The following is a 21,476-nucleotide window of genomic DNA, read 5'->3' as shown; positions in this document are numbered from 1 at the left end:
CCGACACACATTTCCAAATTACCAGTAGGGAGAAATGGCCTCGCCTCCTTTTCTAAAGTTCTGAAAAATCTGTAAACATCATCATTAACGATGAATAATCCACCTCGATTCTGAAGTGGTATCCACTCATTACTGTACTCTAAAAATGTTTCTTCAGAGTTAGTTGTGCAAGAATGCCAACTGGCAAGGAACTTACAAAAATTGCAGCTGTATGCAGCTTCATGATTTAAAATTGATCTTAGTGCTTTGTAAAATCGACCACAGGTATGCTGTGTTAACACATTCATGGAAATTTGTGCTATGTATGAAAAAAGAACCGAGGGACATAAACGTCTTGTGAAACCTCATCCCTTTTTCAACAAACATTCACTTATTTGGACTTCTCTAGGTATCACGATGGCACACAGAAGCCCCAAAATGCCTTTGCCTATTTACCACTCATTCCCCGATTGCAACGATGATTCAAGATGCCGGTAATTGCCAGAGGTCGTCAGCAGCACAAGTTGGTAGAGGAACAAAATCCTGTGAATGATATTCACATGTCACCTGCTCGGAAACTCATGTATGATAAAAGGTAATGCCATTTCTGTGAAAGTTTTGTGTTTGTTCTAAAATTGTTTCGTCTTATAGAGTTTTTAACTAGTCTCAACACTGTTAACTTTGTAACATCACCTTAAAACCAGCCTATCTCGATGCTGACTTTTTCATCCTGTATCACTACACACACAAATGTACAGAAAATGGTCTGCATTGTGTGCTTAAGCAATTATATCTTCCAAGCCGCAGTACTCAATTATTGAGTCAGACTCAAGCTATTCATGTACATTTCTCATATTTCTTCTTAAAGAACCCTTTCTTATCAATTTTTATTTCATAAGAATTTTATGTTCACCTATGTTGCCTTTGGTTATTAAAAGTGAGATTTTTCACTGGCGTTTTTGAAGATTGTTGCACTTCAAACAGAAAATACACCGTGAGGTTTTTTTTAATTCCATGTTTGTGTCGTGAAATATTGGCCACATACACGCAATGCCATTTGAAGAGAGCGCCTGTAGGCTATTACAAAAAAAGAGAGAAAGGAGATATTTCTGCAATTGTATTCTAAATTTCCAATTTTTCTAATTCCAATTATTTCTGAATGTTGCCAGTTTTGGACAACTGCTTCTTTACACATTGATATTTATCTCTTTGTTGTGCCAACCAGTAAAATTTCTTATCTTTGATTTTTTAATTTTTAAATCATACTTTACATCTGACAATGGGCTGATTTTAATGCCTTTTCAGGTAGACACATCAAAGAATATGGGAAGGTAATATATGGTGAAAAGCGCCAACATCTTCCACCTGAATCACCCCTGTGGACTAAACGCTTTTGAAACTCTGAGAACTGCCCCCCTCATGCATTGACATCGGTGGGACAGCAGTTAGACTTTGGCAGACAGGTGTTAGAACTTTGGCACAAAGCCTCCCATGGTCCAACAACCCGTAAACGGAAAAAGGCAAAGTCAGCAGCAACAAAGCTGGAGAAGGCAACAGAAAAGAAGGGAGAGGAGAAATCGGCTCGACTGCCATATTACATCAACGTTGATATACTCGTCGAGCTCATGCACACAGTTCAAGTGAGGTATACTAATCATGTATTTCATGTGAGTGTGAAATTTTTCGATAAGCTATTAACGACCTTGATTTGCGTGAAACATTGTTTTATTGAGCCTAGGTTTTGTTAACCAGCCACTTATTCTAAAGCAGTAATGTAAATACACTTTTGTTGCATAATGAATAAACTGATAAAAAGGTTATGACAGAGTTTAGGAACGTTACACTGTAAGGAATTAATTGTTACATTACATATGCTCCTATTTTAGATGGTATCAATTAAATACAAAAAAGAGAAATATGTGTTTTATATTTGATTAAGAGTTAGATACATATAAGCATGAGGGTAACAAAACAAATGTGAAATCAAGTCTTTTTTGTCAACACATACATATGACCAATTTAATGTATGAACAGGTGGTCATGAAGAAGATTATTGGGCTTCTGACTGGATGAGATGACAATGAAAAGCTCCATGATGCTGAGGCTGCCCTTGGGAGACAAATAATCGTGGGAGCTGTGGAAAGTGCATTATGGACATTGACAAGAGAGGAGAAAAAAGCAGCAGATGAGAGGCTACTTCCAATACGGCCACCATGTGGACTAGACTGGACCCTACTGTACATGAAGTGCAGTGATGGAAAAAGGTACCGGTACACGTCTACAGTTCACATTTTCAATCCAATTGCCAAGAGGGGCTGCTTTTGCATTTTCAAAAGTTCATGGGCGTTACAGGATTCCATAAGTAGAAATACCTGTAATTCAATTTTAATGATGTATTGTTACTCTGAAAAATGGGTGCAATCATCAAAAGTTGAATGAAACATTTTTTCAGTATTTGGCAAGTTTACTTGGCTTCTCCTGGTTAACCTTTCACTTGAAAGGGCCACATGCCCATTTTCAGGTATTCCCAGTTACAAATGCATGAAGTGTACTTGTAGCCTTACATAGAACTTTTTACGTTACAAGATTCAACACTTTCATTTAAGCTTGCCTCTAATGGCAAACTGAAATATGCTCTGCATGGAGCTCTCGGTGATCCGAGATGCTGTCCCGGCTCTGCAATGCTATCTGAGAGCTGACGGACTACAGTGTTGACCTAAATAGAATCGGAGCCATTGAGAAGGAGCTTTGTGAGGTCTTGAGCCTGGTTGAACAAGACTTCCTTTAGGAATTCAGGTGAGTTTGAGATTGTCTTGCATGTTCACAAAACGTTTTTGGTAATATTTTGAAATGACAGAGCTTGATAATGAATAGACGTAACATTCATGTACCTGATAATATTTTTGGCACTGCAGAGACCTTTACAATACTGAAGAACATAAGGGTAGGTGTTTCAAGGGTGTTAAAGAAGTATTACCATACAAAATATGATTTTGGAATACTGATCTTTTCTTTTTTTTTGAACTGTTCAGACGCTGTGTATGCACATTCTGCACCAAGCCTCCTCAGCACTGCAAAAGTACGATCCAGCAACATCCCAGTGGATGTTTGGATTCGAGCAGTTTCTGTCTTTCCTGAGCGGTAGAATACTAAACAGGAAAGAGCCAGAAGTAACTGCAATCGAAGCATACAGAGTAAGATCACAATTTTGTTTTAACAGATTGCATATCAGCAGTATGAATTACTACCCACCTAACTTGCGGTTAATCGGCAAAGTTATTTCCACTCATTCATGGAGTTATACAGACGATGGATGGTTCATTCACGACACTAAAATTTGTCATACTCAACTCACAAACTAATTTCGGCAACATATTGTCAGCAAGAAAAAAAATAAATTTGCCCATGGTTCTGTGGAGGGATGGCTCTGACTCTTTTCATGACAACATTGTTAAAAGCAAAGGAAACAGAATGAGTTCTTATAGAACAATGAATTACATCTAGATTTACATGTATGTTCAAAGGAGTCACTTTTCAGTTTCTATCCATCACGGATTTCAAGTTCTTTTTGCAAACACTCAATAATCTGTTCTTCCTTCAGTATCAAAACAAATTGAGTGGATTTATTCAAAATTTGTGATGTTTGTGCGAGCTTTCTTTCATACAAAATTGGAGCAGAAATGGAAAATCGATATGTGTCGTATTCCAGTGCTCCTCTAGCATTGATTACAATGCAAATAGTCTCCTTTTGTTTGATGTGCTTGTTCATATCAGGTGTATTTACAGTATTGGGAGGGCTAATGATTTCTGCTGTTCTCTTTACAGATCTATGAGTTCAGTCAATTTATGGCCATGTCCGGCTTGCTTCCTGAACGCAGTGTATATGTACAAAAAAATGGAAAGTTTTACACTTTTCCTTGCGTAATGAAAGATCAATCGTAAACAAATGTAACACTGATGAAATCTCGAAATGTCTCAGACCTTATTAGGAAATGATGTACAATCAAGGTAATACTATTTACTCAGCAAGAGTATTTTGCTCTTTTAAATTTGAAAGCCAAATACATGTACACTACAACCCAATCAATAAGAGCAATTCAATTGCAATTTCCCTGGTTTGTTGTACAGTAGGTATGTCAGGGAGTAATTGTCTTACAGAGTTTAGCAACAAACTGCATTTGAACAGATGGCCACCAGTGGCCAAAGGTTTAAAGGGAAACATTGTGGTGATGTGAATCAGTTCTGGCCAGCTCGCCACACTGGGTAGTTTTCTCCTATTACATGTATGTACATGTAAAAGGACTGAACAACCAATAATTTGTTCTAAATCAATTGATAGATCATGACAACATGAAAGACCACAGAAAGGTGGTTCAGAGGCAAAGGGAAACACTGTTAGAGGAGAATAAGGCTGCTCTCCTCTCACTTGGTATTTCAGGTACCAATGTAGAGAAGGTTTTCACCGCCCAGAAGGACTACCCATGTACTCTGAAGTATTCGTGCTTGGAAAAAAAGATACTAGTAAGAGTACCGTCTCTTCCATCATCACTGGCTTTTTTCAGGCAGGCGGTGAGTCAAGTAATCATCGGGGTGCACAGTACATTTACTTTGGGCAGGTTCTCTACTTCCTCCAGTGCAAGGACACACTGAAGGAGTTCGGCAAGATATCCTGGTGGATGCATGCAGTTATTGATACAGAGAGTGGCTTATGGAAAATGAAGGAGCCTCAGGAGCATCTGTCCATAGATGTTGTTCCAGTTGCACTGCTCTCTCCACCTTTAACAACAGCCATCATACCAAATGCCTGTTCATGAGCAAAAATGCACACAGCAATTCATTGATAACAAATATAATGTAGTTTTTAAAAAATAAATGGATGATCTCAACTGCTGGTATTTATATGGCTTTTACGTTTTTAATAATATCAAAGGAGTCCTTTTCGATTTGCGGAATAATTACGACGGATTTTGTCATTTCCTCATATTAATTGTACCAAAGTGACAGGGACCAATCAAACACTTCAGAAAGCGAGGATAGCAGTAACAGTGCGGATACAGTGTAACATTGTCACCAAAGAGTGGCCACTACTAAAACAAAGGCTTATGTGAAAGTCAAAGCTGTGCTAGAATAGTCACGACCTTGCAGCTGCGCTTTCTTACATGTCGAGTCACCTCTTTCATTACTAATGACAGAGGGTACTTTTATAAATAGTGATGAACCTGAAATGTTACATCCAAGAAAGTACAGTGGTTAATGTGACTGGGTGCTGAAATCTTTGTGCAGACTACTGAGTGATACTACCAGTACATGTATAAGGTTTTTAGAAAATGTTTTCACATAAAGCAACCCATAAAAGGGATTACAATCAAATGGAAGACTTTTTTGTCTAGTTGTACATGTCCTCTTGTTGCCAAACAAAAGCATAAATTGATTTCCTATCAACTGCAAACTTTCTCTTTCCCTTCAATACCATGCAGAAGTGCCCTGTTCAAAAGAAAGCATACTGTCCTGATGACCAGGAGGATGAGTCATGTGTCAGTGGACGGAACTTGACTTTCTACAGTAATGTAAATTGACTATCTACTCTAGAGACTTGACTGAGTTAGTTACATAAATATCAAAATTAAAAAACCTGCCTTGGTTTTTGCCCCACTACATGCGGTATCTATTCTGTCTATATTCAGTCAAGTTCTTCAGAGATTTACAGAAGTCAGAACACTTCAAAGATGACTCTAGCTCTCCATAAAAGGTTGCATTTGAGATGAGCAGTTGTCACCTATTGTCCAATATTTGGACAAGATTTTCAAACACACTAATTTCTTAAAAGGCACAATTTCTTGTACTTTTCACTACTAATGTTCTGGATCAAGCTGATCAATATCTTGGAATAATACTAAGTTCCTATTTCTTTTTTATCTCAAGTCAAGAGTAACAATTGTTTATGAGGTCAAAGCAGTGCTTTGAAGGTGAATCATATACATTCAGAGAGACAGTTGTTTAAGTTATTATGGATAAAACATTGGAAATGTTTGTTTATTTTATCATTGTAATTAAGTGCTTCTTTTGCATTCTGTGATTTAAAAGTACTTATTCAGGCATGAATACTACTCCATGATGTTTATTATGAGGTACAATAAATACACATAACTCAAGTTCATATAAAATCAATGTCAATTATTCTTCAATGTGTGTATGTATGTATTTTTGTAGGCCTACTCTGTTCAATGTAAACAGTTTTGCTTTTTGAGATTATTCCTTTTGGAAAAATTTGACGTCAATTAAAGTAAGAAAATCCAATTGGCAAAATTCCAATTGGCATAATCCAATTGGCAAAATCCCAATTGGCAAAATCCCAATTGGCAAAATTCCAATTGGCAAAATTCCAATTGGTTCCAATTGGAAATTTCAATTGGTTATTTTGGTAAGGGTGTGCACCTGGCCTGGTTTTGGAATTTGGCCGGCGCGTGCTCCAGAAATAGGTAGCTATAAATAGATCGCTTCTATTGGCTTCTTTTGTTGGGTAGAAGGAAGGGCTTGGCTGGATTCCAGGGCTGGGTCAATTGCTACAATGTTACACTTTTCCAGACAGTGTGCTTTTGTATGTGGAGAACGATCAGTTGTGTTTTTGGAAGCTTTGTGGCAGGTAGCAGATCTTAATTTATTAAAACAAGTAACTGAGTTTGGAGTTTGAAGCCTTGAGTGCACTGTGTCCCCTTTTTCAAGTGTTTGGCTGGATTGGAGGACAAGAGCCCAATTAGGTTTATGCTACACTACTTTTTGGCATATGACTGAGAGATGAAACAGTAGTAGGGTGAAAGCTTACTACTTTTTGGCATATGACTGAGAGATGAAACAGTAAGTAAGGTGAAAGCTTACTACTTTTTGGCATATGACTGAGAGATGAAACAGTAGTAAGGTGAAAGCTTACTAATGTAACCCAGACCTCACGATGGTCTGAGGTTAGAAATTACTTGGTGTCCATTTTCTCTGTCTTCCTAATGCATACTCTGTGTGCGCTATGTTAATTGCTCTCTATCCCTCTATACTGAAATTTCGAGTTAGACAATAAATGTTTATCTCTTTCATGTCTGCCCAAGCTGTAACACCTTGGTCTTCCCTTCTTCGAAGTGGGATTAAGTGAGAGACTCGGACTGCACAATTTCTCTTTGTTTAAGAGCATTGTCATTGAAAAGTCAAAATTCTTAGCTTGGATCAGTGCATGTGGTTAATTCAAAGCTGAGAAACCTTTCAGCCAGTCTAGCTTTGGCCTGCACCTGCATTTTTATGTGAACATCTGGTCATATGGCACCATGAAGCATATTCGATGCCGAGATAGATTTGTTCACTTTGGGGGTAAACCTTTGCTTTTCCACATGTTAAATTAATGGGTGTGTATACATGTATATAAGTCTGTGTTTTGCATTAGAACTCTTAAACGTACATGTAAAATAAGTGTATTAATTAAGGGAAAGCAGAGTTCGCCCTTGTAAGTCCTTTTTTGGAGCGGTAAGAACATGTGGTAATGTGGCACGGACCACCATGTTGGCTCTTTTAGATACAGAGACATCTGACTGAACTCTCTACTGGGGATAGCCAGAAGGGGACTCCGGTGGTTTCTCCGCTCACTCCCGTGGCATCTTGATGCTTGTATGCCAGTCACCGCCTGGTCTGGTGTCATCAAGGAAAGCCTGGTCCTCAGTCCCATTACTGCCCAGTGTCACCATAACGCCAGCCATTATGCGACACCAAGCATGCTAGCCGCCTTGTGATACCCAGTGCGCCAGCCGGCCCGCCTGTGACATCAAAGCTCAAAAGTTTCATGTAGTATTGTGACATAAAATGGTTGAAGGCTTGGGGTTTGCGATAACTCCACGTGACATATAAATAATCTCTTCAGTGAAAATGTATGGCTCTAAAAGGAGCCAGTTCACTCAAAATATGTATTTCAAAAAGTGATTGCATTGTTGGCATCCTGCTCTGTCTGTGTCTCCTGTGTGGAAAAGGAACAGACTAAGAACAAACCTGTCTAAAATAAGTGCAACATTTGCAAAATAATGTCTGGAAGTAAACAAGACAAAGAACTGTGCAAAAGGAATGGCAGGCAAGCAACATGGCTTGGCTGTGAGTCGGACAGCTGTGAATACTGGGCACATGCCATCATGTGTGTTTCTATTGCAATTCGGCACAACAATGATAAAGAACTGTCTTTTCGCTTGCTCTTCAAAATACAGGAATCACGGTCACCCAAAGTCACCAGCACCTCGGTAAAGATGGTTACAATCCCATTGCAGGATTTGCAGATGTTGCGCAAGATGGCGAGTCAGATTGATGGCTTGTGGAAACACGAGTTTCCGGACCGTCTGCTGCCCTGGCCTCCTCTGCTTCTCCTGACCCTTCAGCCCCTACAATGAATATGGAATCCCTCTCTTCAGAAATAATCACAGACCGTAAGAATGGGTCCTCATCTGAGGCACATTTTGCACTTTCTTTGGTCCGTGTATTATTCACCAAGAGGGAGATGAAGATAAGTAATTGCAAAGGGGTGCGTGGGAAGGAGAAGCTTGATCTGGTCCGTCTGAATGCCGTCAAGGCCATTGAGAAGACATCTCTTGGCCTGGGCCAGTTTGAAATATACTGGTGCTGGGAATGCATCAAAGCAATCGATAAGGGTTGCAGACGACCTAATCGTTCTTTACTAGCGCTGGGAATGCATCAAAGTGTAGGGCCCCTCCGAAAGCTGAGAGAAAGTTTTAGGAAATTTCCCCCCCCCCAAAAAATAGTCTTTCCCCGTATGTTTGCCTCATGCACTTTCCCTGTGCTCTTGTGGCTAGCACATGCTCACTTTTAGCCTGTACAGTTGGTCAGCTGGGCAGTGACCCAGTTGCCATGGTCACTTCCTTCTGATTGGCTAAGGCACCCAGCAGGAAATGGAACTTCACCCTTTTTGTTCACCTTGGCTGTCTCAAGCATTCCTTGATGAGCAGCCAGTGATTAAAGACGTTGTCCAGTTTTGCAACAATTACTGATGTTTGCATAACTTTGCTTATTTTCAGGTATGTTCATTTCCTTTCACTATACATGTATCTCATATTTTAGACTTAGTTGTATTTACGTAATTGTAGGATTGATACTGTTTTGTCTTTCTTGAACCCAGTGATTTCGGTTAAAATTTGGCTTAAAAGAAAGCAAAGCAACTAGAGAAATGTTTAACTTTGATTTGTGTTTTCTGAAACTTCCCAAATGATAGTTTCACGGAAAGCAGGAAAAACAAGGATTTGGGTTCCAGTTTTGGAAAGTTTGAGGAAGTTTATTTAAGTTTCCAGTAGGAGATGCCAGATTTTGATTGAGTTTATATAACCTTAGAAAAGTGACAGGTTTTGGAGTGCCACTTGCCAGATTATTACGTTGATAAGAGCCATTTCTCATACTTAGAGGTATTTCTTTACGTGCATAGAGGATGTGGACGAATGTGTAATTTAGTAACTTTTCCACTTGTTCATAACTTTTGAAAGTGTTGAATTGAGTGTCCGCTCTCGCCACTTTCTGGAGAAACTCAGCAGAGTTGGACCATGCATTTTATATTGCAAGTATATGTACAGTGTATGTGGCTATCCTACATTGGACAGGAAATGGTCCAAGCAGAGATTAGTCACGCATTCCTGGAACCAAGCCCTAGCTCATTAGTATTCGGGCGAGGGTAGGGGAGACAGGATGTGCCCATGTGGTCCACTGGGTAGTGACCACAGGCACTGTTTGAGATAAGAGGTTGCTTATCTTCGACCATGTGCTTATATGGCAGCAGCTGCAAGTGCCAAACAGTGTGAAAACTAGTACTAGTAGTAGGGCCAAGAACACACATTTTTCTTGTGCATATTTAATAGGATTGACTTCACTCTTATTTTGGTTCACTTACTTGCGCAACTCAGCCCGGTGAAAAGACACAGTATAGTTTAAGGATCTAAATGAGTATTTGACAATTGTGCTCTTGCCATACTTCTATGCATGTGCGAAAATTTTGTGTATTATGTTTCTTTCGTCCATTAGTTAGAGTTTCATTTCTTTGGGATTGAATGTACTATTTAGACCTTCTGAATGGTTATAAGTTTGAGCGATAATTTGTTAGTGCGAAAGAAGGTGTTGATTACATGATGAAAGATTCCTTGATGAGCAGCCAGTGATTAAAGACGTTGTCCAGTTTTGCAACAATTACTGATGTTTGCATAACTTTGCTCATTTTCAGATTACCTTTCCACCAACCCCTCGGGGCTGGCTTACAAAAGCAATTGACGAGGGTTGCAGACGACCCAATCGTTCTTTACTAGCGCTGGGAATGCATCAAAGCAATCGACGAGGGTTGCAGACGACTTAATCGTTCCAAACTGTTCATGTAATGTTTATGGTTTTTATTTATATGATTCTGATTCTTTGCAACCTTCTTAGTTCCATTGAGCCGAGTGCTTATGCATGCAAATGTAAAATTTAGTAATAAAATTTCAATAACTCAGCTACCTGTTTCTATATAATAGGGTTCTGGGTGGCTCTTTGAACTTGAAAGTCTGGATAAAATCAAGTTTTGTTACCAAGCATTTTAGATTAGCCCATTTTTATTTTATTGTGGTTGGACATGTTATACCAAGAAATGTGTTTTGCTTATTACGTGCTAAGATTCCCATCTTTTTCCTCTATTTCTGAAGGTCAGTTGTTGCTAGTAATTTTGAATTGAAGAGAGAGCTGTTTCAATATTCTGTGCATGATTGGTATTTAAGAGATGATGTGGAAGATATTGTTAAAAAGGTTTTGAAATCTGTTACTGATTGTAGACACTCCCAGCTAGCCAGAATGCCAAGAGGTTATGTCCCTCTCCATAGTACAGGGGATGGGGACTGCCTCTTCCATTCTTTAAGCTTACTGATGAATGGTAATGAGGAATGCACAGTCTTCTTGCAGCTGGCAGCCACTGTTTATGTGTCCACTATGAGTTTTTTCCTGGTTTTAATTTTGTTTTGTTGGCAGTATTCAGTGGCATTAATCAAAAATATTGTCCACTTAAATCTTGTACAATAACACATGAAAATTGCGAAATAACTGTATCAATGGCATGGACTGTGTTCTTTTTGTGTTTGCATTGGAACACTAACTGGCACCCCAAAGAAAAGTAATTTGTCTCTGTAACAATCATTCGGGGATATAGATTAGCACAATCACTTTTAAGGAATATATGTACTTTTTGATTTTTTGGAAATGAAGAAAAGTAAATATCCATTGAATTATGCAGTACCTGCAAGAGTGCACCAGTGTGCATGACGCCTGTGCTTTTATGCACATGATGTGACCTCATCCTGCACCCACAGCTGTGACAAACTGGACGCAGGAAGATATCATTGCACATACAATTCAGGACCAGGCTGCCTCCACAGCAAAAGTGAAATCCTATTCTGGTAGGTTGTGGTATTATTAATGTTTTCAAGCTATAGGTAAGGCCTACATGTACATTAGAAAACTTGGTTGGTTTCATAATGTACTCTGAAGTGTCTTTCATTTGGCTTGTATGAATTGTTTAAAAAGAAATGCAAAATCAATTAAAGGGAAGTTTATGAAAGTTAATTTTCAGGCATAATGCAGGACCATAGGAATATACTGCGTGTACTTGTGTAGGAGAAAGTGTGGTGAACAGTTATCTACTTTTAGCAGTCACCTATAAAACAATCCACGTTCGAAGATGGAAATGAATCTATCATACATACACAACTACAACTGGTCTATTTTCCTGGTAATGCACATAAGATATTATCAGAACTTGACAAATCTTCAGAAATAGTCCATTAATTAACTTCTACTTGCTGAACTTTTGCCTGTGATGATATCATACAGCCTGTCAGCATCAGCTGATGTCCGAAAAGTATGGGTTCCTAAATTTAAATCATTCCATCACGTGAAGGTCTTATCTAACAGGTGAGTGGTATTCAACATGTTCAAGCGAGATGTATGACAAGCTAAATTGAATGCCTAGCTACCCAATTAATATGAGCTTCAACATTAAGCATGAAAAATAAGAATACATGTACATAGAAATTCGATTTCATGTGTCACAATTAGAATTTACCAGTACCTACATGTAGTTATTTTTGATGTCATTGGACGCCTCTTTGTCAATGTTTACATCAGGTATTAAGCTTGAAAACCACTGAAGATGTATGGAGAAATGTAGAATATAATCTTGTGCATGTACGTGTACTTCCAACAACTGTGTCACTTGTTAACTTTCACACATCCGTCTTCAATTTGTTTATCTGTCAACAGTGTTCATAAAATGTTTCATAGATTTTCAAGATTTACTGGACTTGTTCAAAACATCTTTTGTGCGCCATTTGCACATTAATAATATATGGGCTGTACTGTGTTTGTAGAGTTTTTCAATTCCTTTGCCACACCTGTGACATTTAAACCCTGTGTGTTTGTAAATTCCTACGCTTAATATAATAATATTTTGACTGTTCCAAGTATTCTACAGGTATTCTTTGCTGCTGGGTATCTAGGAGTGTTTATTCCGCAGTACTCAGAGGACTATGCCCCAGGGTATGATACCCTTCTAAACCCATGTGGATGTGAAGAGCAGGATGACCTGCCAGTCTTACATGTCATGTTGGTTAAAGTAGGATCCACTGGGGCCATGAACCACTTCATCCCAGTCTTAAACGTTTGTCCGTACAAGGAGAACTAAAAACCGCTAATGCCTTCACTAATGGTTAAGAAACATTGTAGTAATTCTCAGCCATTTCTTTCAATGTTCTTCTCTACCCTAACAATTTAAAGGTGCTCGGTCAAGATACAAGGCACATAAGGGCAAGAGGTTCAATCTTGAAGGTGTTGCGGAGAACTTCTGTTCTGCATACTTAGGGCCCTTGAATATGTGTCAAGCAGATGTGTTCCACCTAGACACTTGGGTTGAATGGGATGTGTGTCACGGGTGGTATCACTGCCTATGCTCAGGCCTATCCCATGCAGCAGCAAAAAAGATGAAATATCAGTGCTGTTCCTTGAATTGCTCTACCAGGTACCAATATTGTACCTCTCGATGTGATTGAGCAGTAATCATATACTCTTTGTTTGTGCCTATTTTGAATCTTCCCATTGAGTTGTAAATAACATTCTGCATCAGTGTTTGAATATTGTAACCACTATTTAGAAATTCTACTTAAACAGTGGAAATTTCCATTAAACAATGGAAATTCAGAAGTATGCCACTTTAAGGACCATTGTAAATCAAAATGTTATGAGTGGAATTTTTGGTGCAAATCCACAGGATTGAATGATTGCATGCATAATTTCTGTAATTTGTTGACAAGGAAAACTAATAGAAAAAAGTCTATGTAATTCTGTTGTGGCATATATGTCTGTTTGAGTGAATATAAATAGGGGAAATATTGAATTCTTTTTGAATTACTATTTTGATAGTGTTGCCAGGCTTGAGGGGTGTACAATATCTGTTGGAGAAATCAAGAGAGTGAGGAACGAGGAAGACCTTTCTGGTGATGCCATTGACTTCTTCATGAGGTAATCAAACCATGTTCCATTTCTTGTTCTTTCTGTGCATCCTTTTGTTAGTTCCCAGTGCTCAACCACTTAAATCTTTACTCACTTTGTTCTTCTACAAAGACTAGTTTATTTTTTTCACTCCCCAGTTTATTTTGGCTTGTCTTCTCTTGAGATACATTTCAGACTGTATGACCGTATTTGGTATTTTCTTATTAATCATTCACATGCATTTTTCAAAACTACAAACTACCAGAAATTTGTATGATTTTTTTCTATTTAAAATATTCCCCATGCAGACACTTGATGAGCAATGACAAACACCTACATCTGTCCATATTTTGTGGGCCATTTCTTCCAGGTGAACAACTGGCTCCAAATTCTCCAAGATGAGGAAGCAATTCCTTGGTTGGGAGAACATCTACATGCCATTGGGATTTCCCCAGTAAACCTACAACATGTTGCCCTTACATTAATTCCTGTTTGTACATTGTAAGTATTATATGCTCAAACTACCCTCTGTACTTGGAATATGTGTGCATTTTAAAATTCCAGTGTTTCTGTTTCAGCCAACATTAGTTTGTTTCTGTAGTAGTTTGCTTATCCAGTAACTCTTGTCATACCTTGCTCCTGTTCAATCTGGCCTTCTGCTTGTAATTTGTTACATGCTATTTGACGGATAAATCTTTCATTTACGAATACCTTATTTATTTATGTTCGGAAAGTTTTAAACTATCCTTGAATAACTTCATGTCTCTTGTTGCACTGAGTTGTCTTCTTTCCGGGTATTGAACATTACATTTTTATTTTTTTAATTTTGTTTTTGTCCAAGAAATCATTGGATTGGTCTGGTAGTTGAGAAGAAAGCCAAGACGTGAGTTTTCCCGTGTTTTGTTTTACTTTTTGGCTATTCAAAAATTTCATTGAAGCACATTCTGGCTTACCTTCATATTCCATAATAAAACTTGGAGCAAAATCAATTTCCTTTAAAAATGAATAGAAATAGCAACATGTAATTCTAATAAATCAATATTTTTTCAACTTGTTTTTAAAGGTTGCTGATTCTGGATTCTCTACCAGGTTTTCTCAGCTATGATACATATCACACTCTGCACAGATTTGTTTGCAGGCATGGTATAGATTTCATTTTGCTGTTTTATTTCCACTAATGGATCATAATTACACTTTCTTTAATTACACTGGCCCAAATGCCCAACTGCAAATTGTTTATAACTTAAAACATCATAATTCCATTCTGTCCATTGATTGATATGTCTGGTTTTTATTGCCATCAAATTCTTTTTGCTGTGCGTTGTGGTCATGGTGTATATCTATGAAATTGAAATGTTTGTTATTTTAATTGATATCAGAGGTGTGAAAATTCAGCTGTTTCGCTGATTTCATTTGTTTGTTTAGATGTTGACCGCCAATTTCAGCTTGTTTGTACATGGCTGTAGACAAATGTATGGGGATTTTTTACTTTCAGCTTTTGGCTAGCTGTTTTCAGCTTTAATTTCAACTGGCCACTCACACCCCTGAAAAAGGCACTTTGCAATATACAAGTAATTTTGTTTCTGTGACCTCACAATTTGTCAATATCTCTATCAATATATATGCTAGTGTGATTATACAATATGATGTTAATTTAAATTAATATTTACGCCCAAACAGATATCTCCAGTTGGTAGCTTGTTCTGCTTCTAATAACTCCCTGATGTTGGAGGAGTCACTACCAAGCTTGCATGCCCCTAAGGTATGATGAATTCCTATTCTTCATTTATCGGGTAAAAGAGGAGGGGGTTTGTAATTCTTCCCGAGTTTTTTATTTACAGCACCATAGTTAAATAATTAGTCACATCCTTTAGTACATTTAAGTTGTGTAGTTAGTCACTTTTCAGAGGTAATGTCAAGGGTTCTGTTGGAAGCAATTGTCTCCCTTCTTCAAACAATTCAGATGATTACCGGGGCCTGCATTTTCAAAGCGAAAACATCCTTTTCAATGATTCTGCTCAGTGGGTCAGTCTCAGTTTATGGGCAATCTAACATTAGTCTTTACTGGTAGAGGTCTGGTCTCCACTTTGAGCACTGCAATAACTCAACTTGACTAGTCTTTCTCATCAGATTCAGGACAAAGAAATAGAAAAATTAAGGAGTGAAGAAAAATTTTGTTTTTGTTCAAGAAACCTCAGGGATTACAGCTTACACGTTGAGCCCTGAACAATGCTGATTTTACACTGTTTTCAATGAGAGTTGAATTAGTGGATGGCACCCACATGTGCATGTAAAAGAGAAGTGTATTCGCGGCAAAGAAACAGCCGTAGAAAGTGTGCATCTAGACGCACTCCATCCCAAGCAGAGCATGTCCCACATCTTGCAGTTTAGCATTGTTCATAAGCTCAAAGAGCACCAAATGCTCGGGGGATCTACGTGTAGTATATGCTTGTCTGCATATTACATGTGTTTCAAAAATATTGGCGCTGTGTTCAGCAGTGTGAAACGGGGCGGAATTGAACCGTGTTGAAATTTTAGGAAGTCAACACGGGTTGGAACTGTGTAGATTTAGACACGGATCGGACGTTTATGGTGTGAAAAGGCCTATGGATTCCCCAAACATACGAAACGTACAAGCTCAACTGATTGCTTCTCCATTGACAGATCGTTCAGTGTTGAATCGTTTCCCCACATCTGGAATATGGGTACCACAAATAGCACACCAGCGAAGAGGATGCCACTGCCCAGGAAGAAAAATCAAAGGATGATAATTACTACTTGGAGACGAATGTACTTGGTATGTATACGTAGGCGATATTTGTTCGTGTACTATGAAACATTAACCTTCTCAGCATTTGTGCACTAACGTTACAGGCTAAAAATATAATTTTGTGAATACGAAATAAAGCCGTACATAGCAGAAGCAAATCGGAAGGCACGGTTAACATTCTGACCGCCCATACCGAGGCTGCCATGCACCTATAGACAAATAAATGTACTTGTTTAGGTAAACTTTGACAAGATATTAAGCAGGAAAACTTTAAATTTCTAACCCGAGTTTGGGAAAAGACAACCACTTAGTCGAATCACCAAATGCAGCCGGATATGAGGCCTGCATTATTCGTGCGTGTTATCTGTAGAGCTACAGACCCTACACAACTGGTATCCTGGGCTGTGTGTATCAATTATATTACGAAACAGTGTACCAACGAATGGTCAGCGCCTTTGTGCGGCATTGATATATGGAACTATATTTGCAGATTATGGTACCAGACCACTCTTTGCAATGTGCCATGCCGCGTGTTTTACCAAAGCCATTCTTGTCTTGTGAGTTTCTCTCTGTTACTTTGTGCTTAATTTTCAATTTTATGCCGTATTTACCGTCTGTTTCTGCCTTTTTCCCCCACGCCACCACGATGCATAATGTCTAAAAGAAAGCGTATAAATATTGGGAGACTACTTAAAGAGGAACAGGAAAGTGTAGAGACCATCAACGCTTTCAAAGACTCATTGTCTAAGTTCTTTTCTTCAGACTTGAATTCTTTGAATTCATTATTAGGCCCACTCTCTAATGACGAAAAACTTGGTATACTGGTTTCCAAGTTCGGACTGAAGAGTGTGCTCTGCTTGTTGGAAGCTGCCAAAGAACAAGCACTGAATCAATTCTCAGCAGATGTGGTAAGCGAAGGTCTTGGTGTACCTTTGTGACATCCTTTTTAAGTTGAACATTTCATCACTTTCGCCAAGCCCAAGCAGTGGACCATCCTCAGGAACTGGAAAAAATACAGTATTGCTGCTTCCTCCCTGTGGCAATTGTTTATTTTGTTTTAACAAACTGTGGCAGCACCGCAAATTTGTGGAGGTGAAGGTCTTCACAGGTGAAGGTCTGAAAGAGGGAAAGAAGCTGTCGGTGCGGTGCAAGAAGTGTGACATTACATACAAGTACAGCGTGTACAGAAATACCAAGACAAGTTGGTCATTATATGGTAGGGAGGCGGTGGAAGCTGCAGATCGTGTCTTCCTTGAGAGGAGACTGTTGGAATTGCAGTGTAATCTTGCATAAGTTTTCCTTATAACTTACTTTGAAGAATTTATGTTAGCAGTTAGGCCTACATGTATGCATGGTAGATGCTGTACAGTAACTTTGCCCCATTTCCACTTTTCTCCTCTCATGCCCCTAACCACATTAGCCATCCCTTCACACAATTTCCAATTTGCCCCACCAGTTGAGCTTGAGAAAACATATACAAACTACAAGCCTTTTCAAATGGGGAGAGCTAGGGGTTCCCAGCATGGCATGTGTTTATAGAAACTTCAACGGCATTTAGCGAAGTAGCTGGATTTTATTCTCTGAGTTTATTTCAAATCAGTCTTGTAATACCCCAAGTACAGCTACATGTAGGAGAGAGAGTCCTAACTGTAGGTCTGCAGTTGAGCTGGCTTATTAATTGATCATTCTCTATAGAAAATTTCTCAACCAAAGCAAGTGATAATGGTAGAGAGAAGACATTATGACTTCTGAAAAACCAATAAAAAAGGGCATTTTCTCTCACTCAGCTGAACAGTGAGTCAGACCAGATCACCTACTTGAAGGCCATAGATGAGTTGAAGAAGCTAGCTTTGGGACACAGGCAAATCCTCATTGATAACAATCAACTACTGCGGCAGCTCCTAAAGAAGATGGCAACGGCAGCAACAGAGAGGTAGACTTGGTGGATGACGCAGCTCAGAGAAGTACTAGTACACGGCCCGCTCAGGTATCTGTACAGGATAAGCAGATGTCCGGAGGGTATTCATGGCACATGTCCTGACTCTTTCATCAGCTCAAGCGTCTTGTACACTCAAGGTCAACCCATCAGGTTTGCCTTGTCTACAACACTTCCCTTCCCAGAGAGCTCTTGTCATTTTCAGTGCACCCTAGGTGGAAGTGTTCCACACCAACAAGTTCTGCAACATCCTGGGGCATGCAAGATTCCAAGACTGAACCTGGTAGATTACCTGTGAATGCAGCAGGCCTGTGCTTGGGAGACTAGCAGGGACTTCAGCATCAGTCTGAATGAACATGGAGCTTGTGGTAGATACATTCTTTGTTTATTTGAATGGGTTACACTATTGAGTAGCAAAGTGTGACTACATTTGAACCAGGAATTTGTAGTGCAAACAAGTGGAAGACGCACATGTTGGTTCACATGACACACAAATGCATTTTACACACACTTGTGTGCATGAATTTTTTCACTTTGGTACTCTATAACCAAGCATCTATCTGGGTTTATTTCAATGTTTTACTTGAAATAAATGACCCAGCATTAGGCATCCTTCTACCAAGAACAGTTTCCACTTTTGCCTGTGAGCCCAAAATTTCTGTTGACCTTGAAGCTCATTGCAATTTTTATGTTGTTAAATTGATCTTGCAACATTTCATGCCATTTCTTGCCCAAAGCCCAACTCTTGCATGTTATTACCACATTGATCTTGCCCCTTCTTGCCCTTTCTTGCCAAGAGCATATTCTTGCCTTTTTATATGTACCGGTACATTGCCAAATTGATCTTGCCAATATGCCCTCACTTGCCCATGTGCTTTCTGCTTTTTCTTGCCCATGCCTTTCTTGTCCATGCCCCTTCTTGCCAGTTAATGCCTTTCATGCTCTTGCCCATGTCCCTTGCTCATGCCCCTTCTTGCCAATGCTCCTTCTTGCCAATGCTCCTTCTTGCCAATGCCCCTTCTTGCCAATGCCCCTTCTTGCCAATGCCCCTTCTTGCCAATGCTCCTTCTTGCCAATGCCCCTTCTTGCCAATGCTCCTTCTTGCCAATGCCCCTTCTTGCCAATGCCCCTTCTTGCCAATGCCCCTTCTTGCCAATGCTCCTTCTTGCCAATGCCCCTTCTTGCCAATGCCCCTTCTTGCCAATGCCCCTTCTTGCCAATGCCCCTTCTTGCCAATGCCCCTTCTTGCCAATGCCCCTTCTTGCCAATGCCCCTTCTTGCCAATGCCCCTTCTTGCCTATGCCCCTTCTTGCCCATGCCCCTTCTTGCCAGTGCCCCTTCTTGCCAATGCCCTTACTTGCCAATGCCCCTTCTTGCCAATGCTCCTTCTTGCCAATGCCCCTTCTTGCCAATGGCCCTTCTTGCCCATGTCCCTTCTTGCCAATGCCCCTTCTTGCCAATGCCCCCTTCTTGCCAATGGCCCTTCTTGCCAATGCCCCTTCTTGCCAATGCTCCTTCTTGCCAATGGCCCTTCTTGCCAATGCTCCTTCTTGCCAATGCCCCTTCTTGCCAATGCCCTTCTTGCCAATGGCCCTTCTTGCCAATGGCCCTTCTTGCCCATGGCCCTTCTTGCCCATGGCCCTTCTTGCCAATGCCCCTTCTTGCCAATGCCCCTTCTTGCCAATGCCCCTTCTTGCCAATGCTCCTTCTTGCCAATGCTCGTTCTTGCCAATGCCCTTCTTGCCAATGGCCCTTCTTGCCCATGGCCCTTCTTGCCAATGCCCCTTCTTGCCAATGCCCCTTCTTGCCAATGCCCCTTCTTGCCAATGCCCCTTCTTGCCAATGGCCCTTCTTGCCAATGCCCCTTCTTGCCAATGCCCTTTCTTACCAATGCTCCTTCTTGCCAATGCCCCTTCTTGCCAATAACCGCTAGATCTGCCCTGATTGAAGGTACTGCCAGAGTGCTTCATCTTCATCTGAGGCCAAAAGCGTGAGGATCACAGGGTCCCCAAAAATCTACAAAAATGTAAATTGACGTGGGGTGGGGATTGGAAATGGATTGCCAAGATTCTGGGATTGACAGGGCCTAATGGCCAATACTTTTGCCCCCACTGCCTGGCCACATTGTCTGATCTGAAGAAGGGGAAACCACATACCATGCACATTCTTCCAGATTTCAAAGATGAAGATGATGCCACTCCTGCAGTCCCTGTGAGGAAACTTTCAACCTGCCATTCAAAAGCCACAGAACTCCAAGAGAGTGGTGCAAGAAAAAATCAGGCAAAAAACTATGAAAACTGCATCCAGGAACCTCACATACATGTAGGTACTTGAAGCTAAGATTGATCAGATTGATCAGGCTAAGGAAAATAGTCCAAACCACTTCATCAAAATTGGGGAAAAGTATGAAGATAACAGTGCAAATGCCAAAGAATCTAGGAAACTTGTTAAGCAAATAAATAGTGAAATTAAGGAAATCAATCTGAAAATCCCAAACTTGAATAAAGAAATGTTTCAAAATCAGAAACTTCAGGGGAGAATTAACAAAGTTATTAAGGATGTCACTGGGCCTTTCATGACCAAGTTTAACCAGGTCTTAGAGGAACTGAATACATGTATCAGAAATGAGTCATATCATGGGGGGTCATTAATTGCCAGAACAAGTTGATATTCTAACGGTATTTTAAGATTCCGGTAAACGCTTACAACCCTCTTTTTTGGGCACTGAAGATGCCGGTAATGGCACAATTCAATTGGATTTAAGTTGGTTGGTTGTGTGCACTCTGAAAGAGTTGGAGGTGGTATGGCTCTCTTATTTCGAGATACAATGAGAGTTGATGCAAATCAAGTAACTGTCTTTTCATCATTTGAGTATTCTGACTGGCTTGTTAATTGTGGATCGTATCATTTGCTGATTTATGGATCTTTTGAACTCAAATGAATCTTGAGCAACGTGTCCATTGTCCTACTAATCATCTTAGGCATACATTAGATTTAATTAATGATGCCTTAGTCCAAAGCATATCTCCAGACCGTTTGATTTCTGATCATTTTCACTATTTTACATACTTTCCTTTGTGAAACCGTCAGTCTCAGTTAAACAACGCTGTTTCAGGAATATTAGAAGTATTGATCTTGACAAATCTAAGGATGATCTTAGCATATCTTCATTGTGTGCAGCTCCACCCAATTCATTGGAGGAATTAGTCGACTGTTACAATAACACATTGGCAGACCTATTGAATTGTCATGCACCTTTAAAGTATA

The 21,476-nt window shown here is 39.7% G+C and overlaps 1 long non-coding RNA gene across 1 annotated transcript; it reads left to right on the top strand.

Moving 5' to 3' along the window:
- Positions 1-215: 215 nt before the first annotated feature.
- On the top strand, positions 216-6,143 carry LOC147798529 (uncharacterized). The gene is made up of 2 exons (XR_015425791.1): positions 216-2,775; positions 3,012-6,143. It is a non-coding gene; the product is annotated as an uncharacterized LOC147798529 (long non-coding RNA).
- The last annotated feature ends 15,333 nt before the right edge of the window (positions 6,144-21,476 follow it).

This window comes from Acanthaster planci, linkage group LG07 (genome assembly GCF_054643075.1).
Source record: "Acanthaster planci isolate LZ-2023a linkage group LG07, COTS_SCS, whole genome shotgun sequence".
NCBI classification, from domain to species: domain Eukaryota; kingdom Metazoa; phylum Echinodermata; class Asteroidea; order Valvatida; family Acanthasteridae; genus Acanthaster; species Acanthaster planci.
This window is presented reverse-complemented; position numbering and strand designations above follow the sequence as displayed.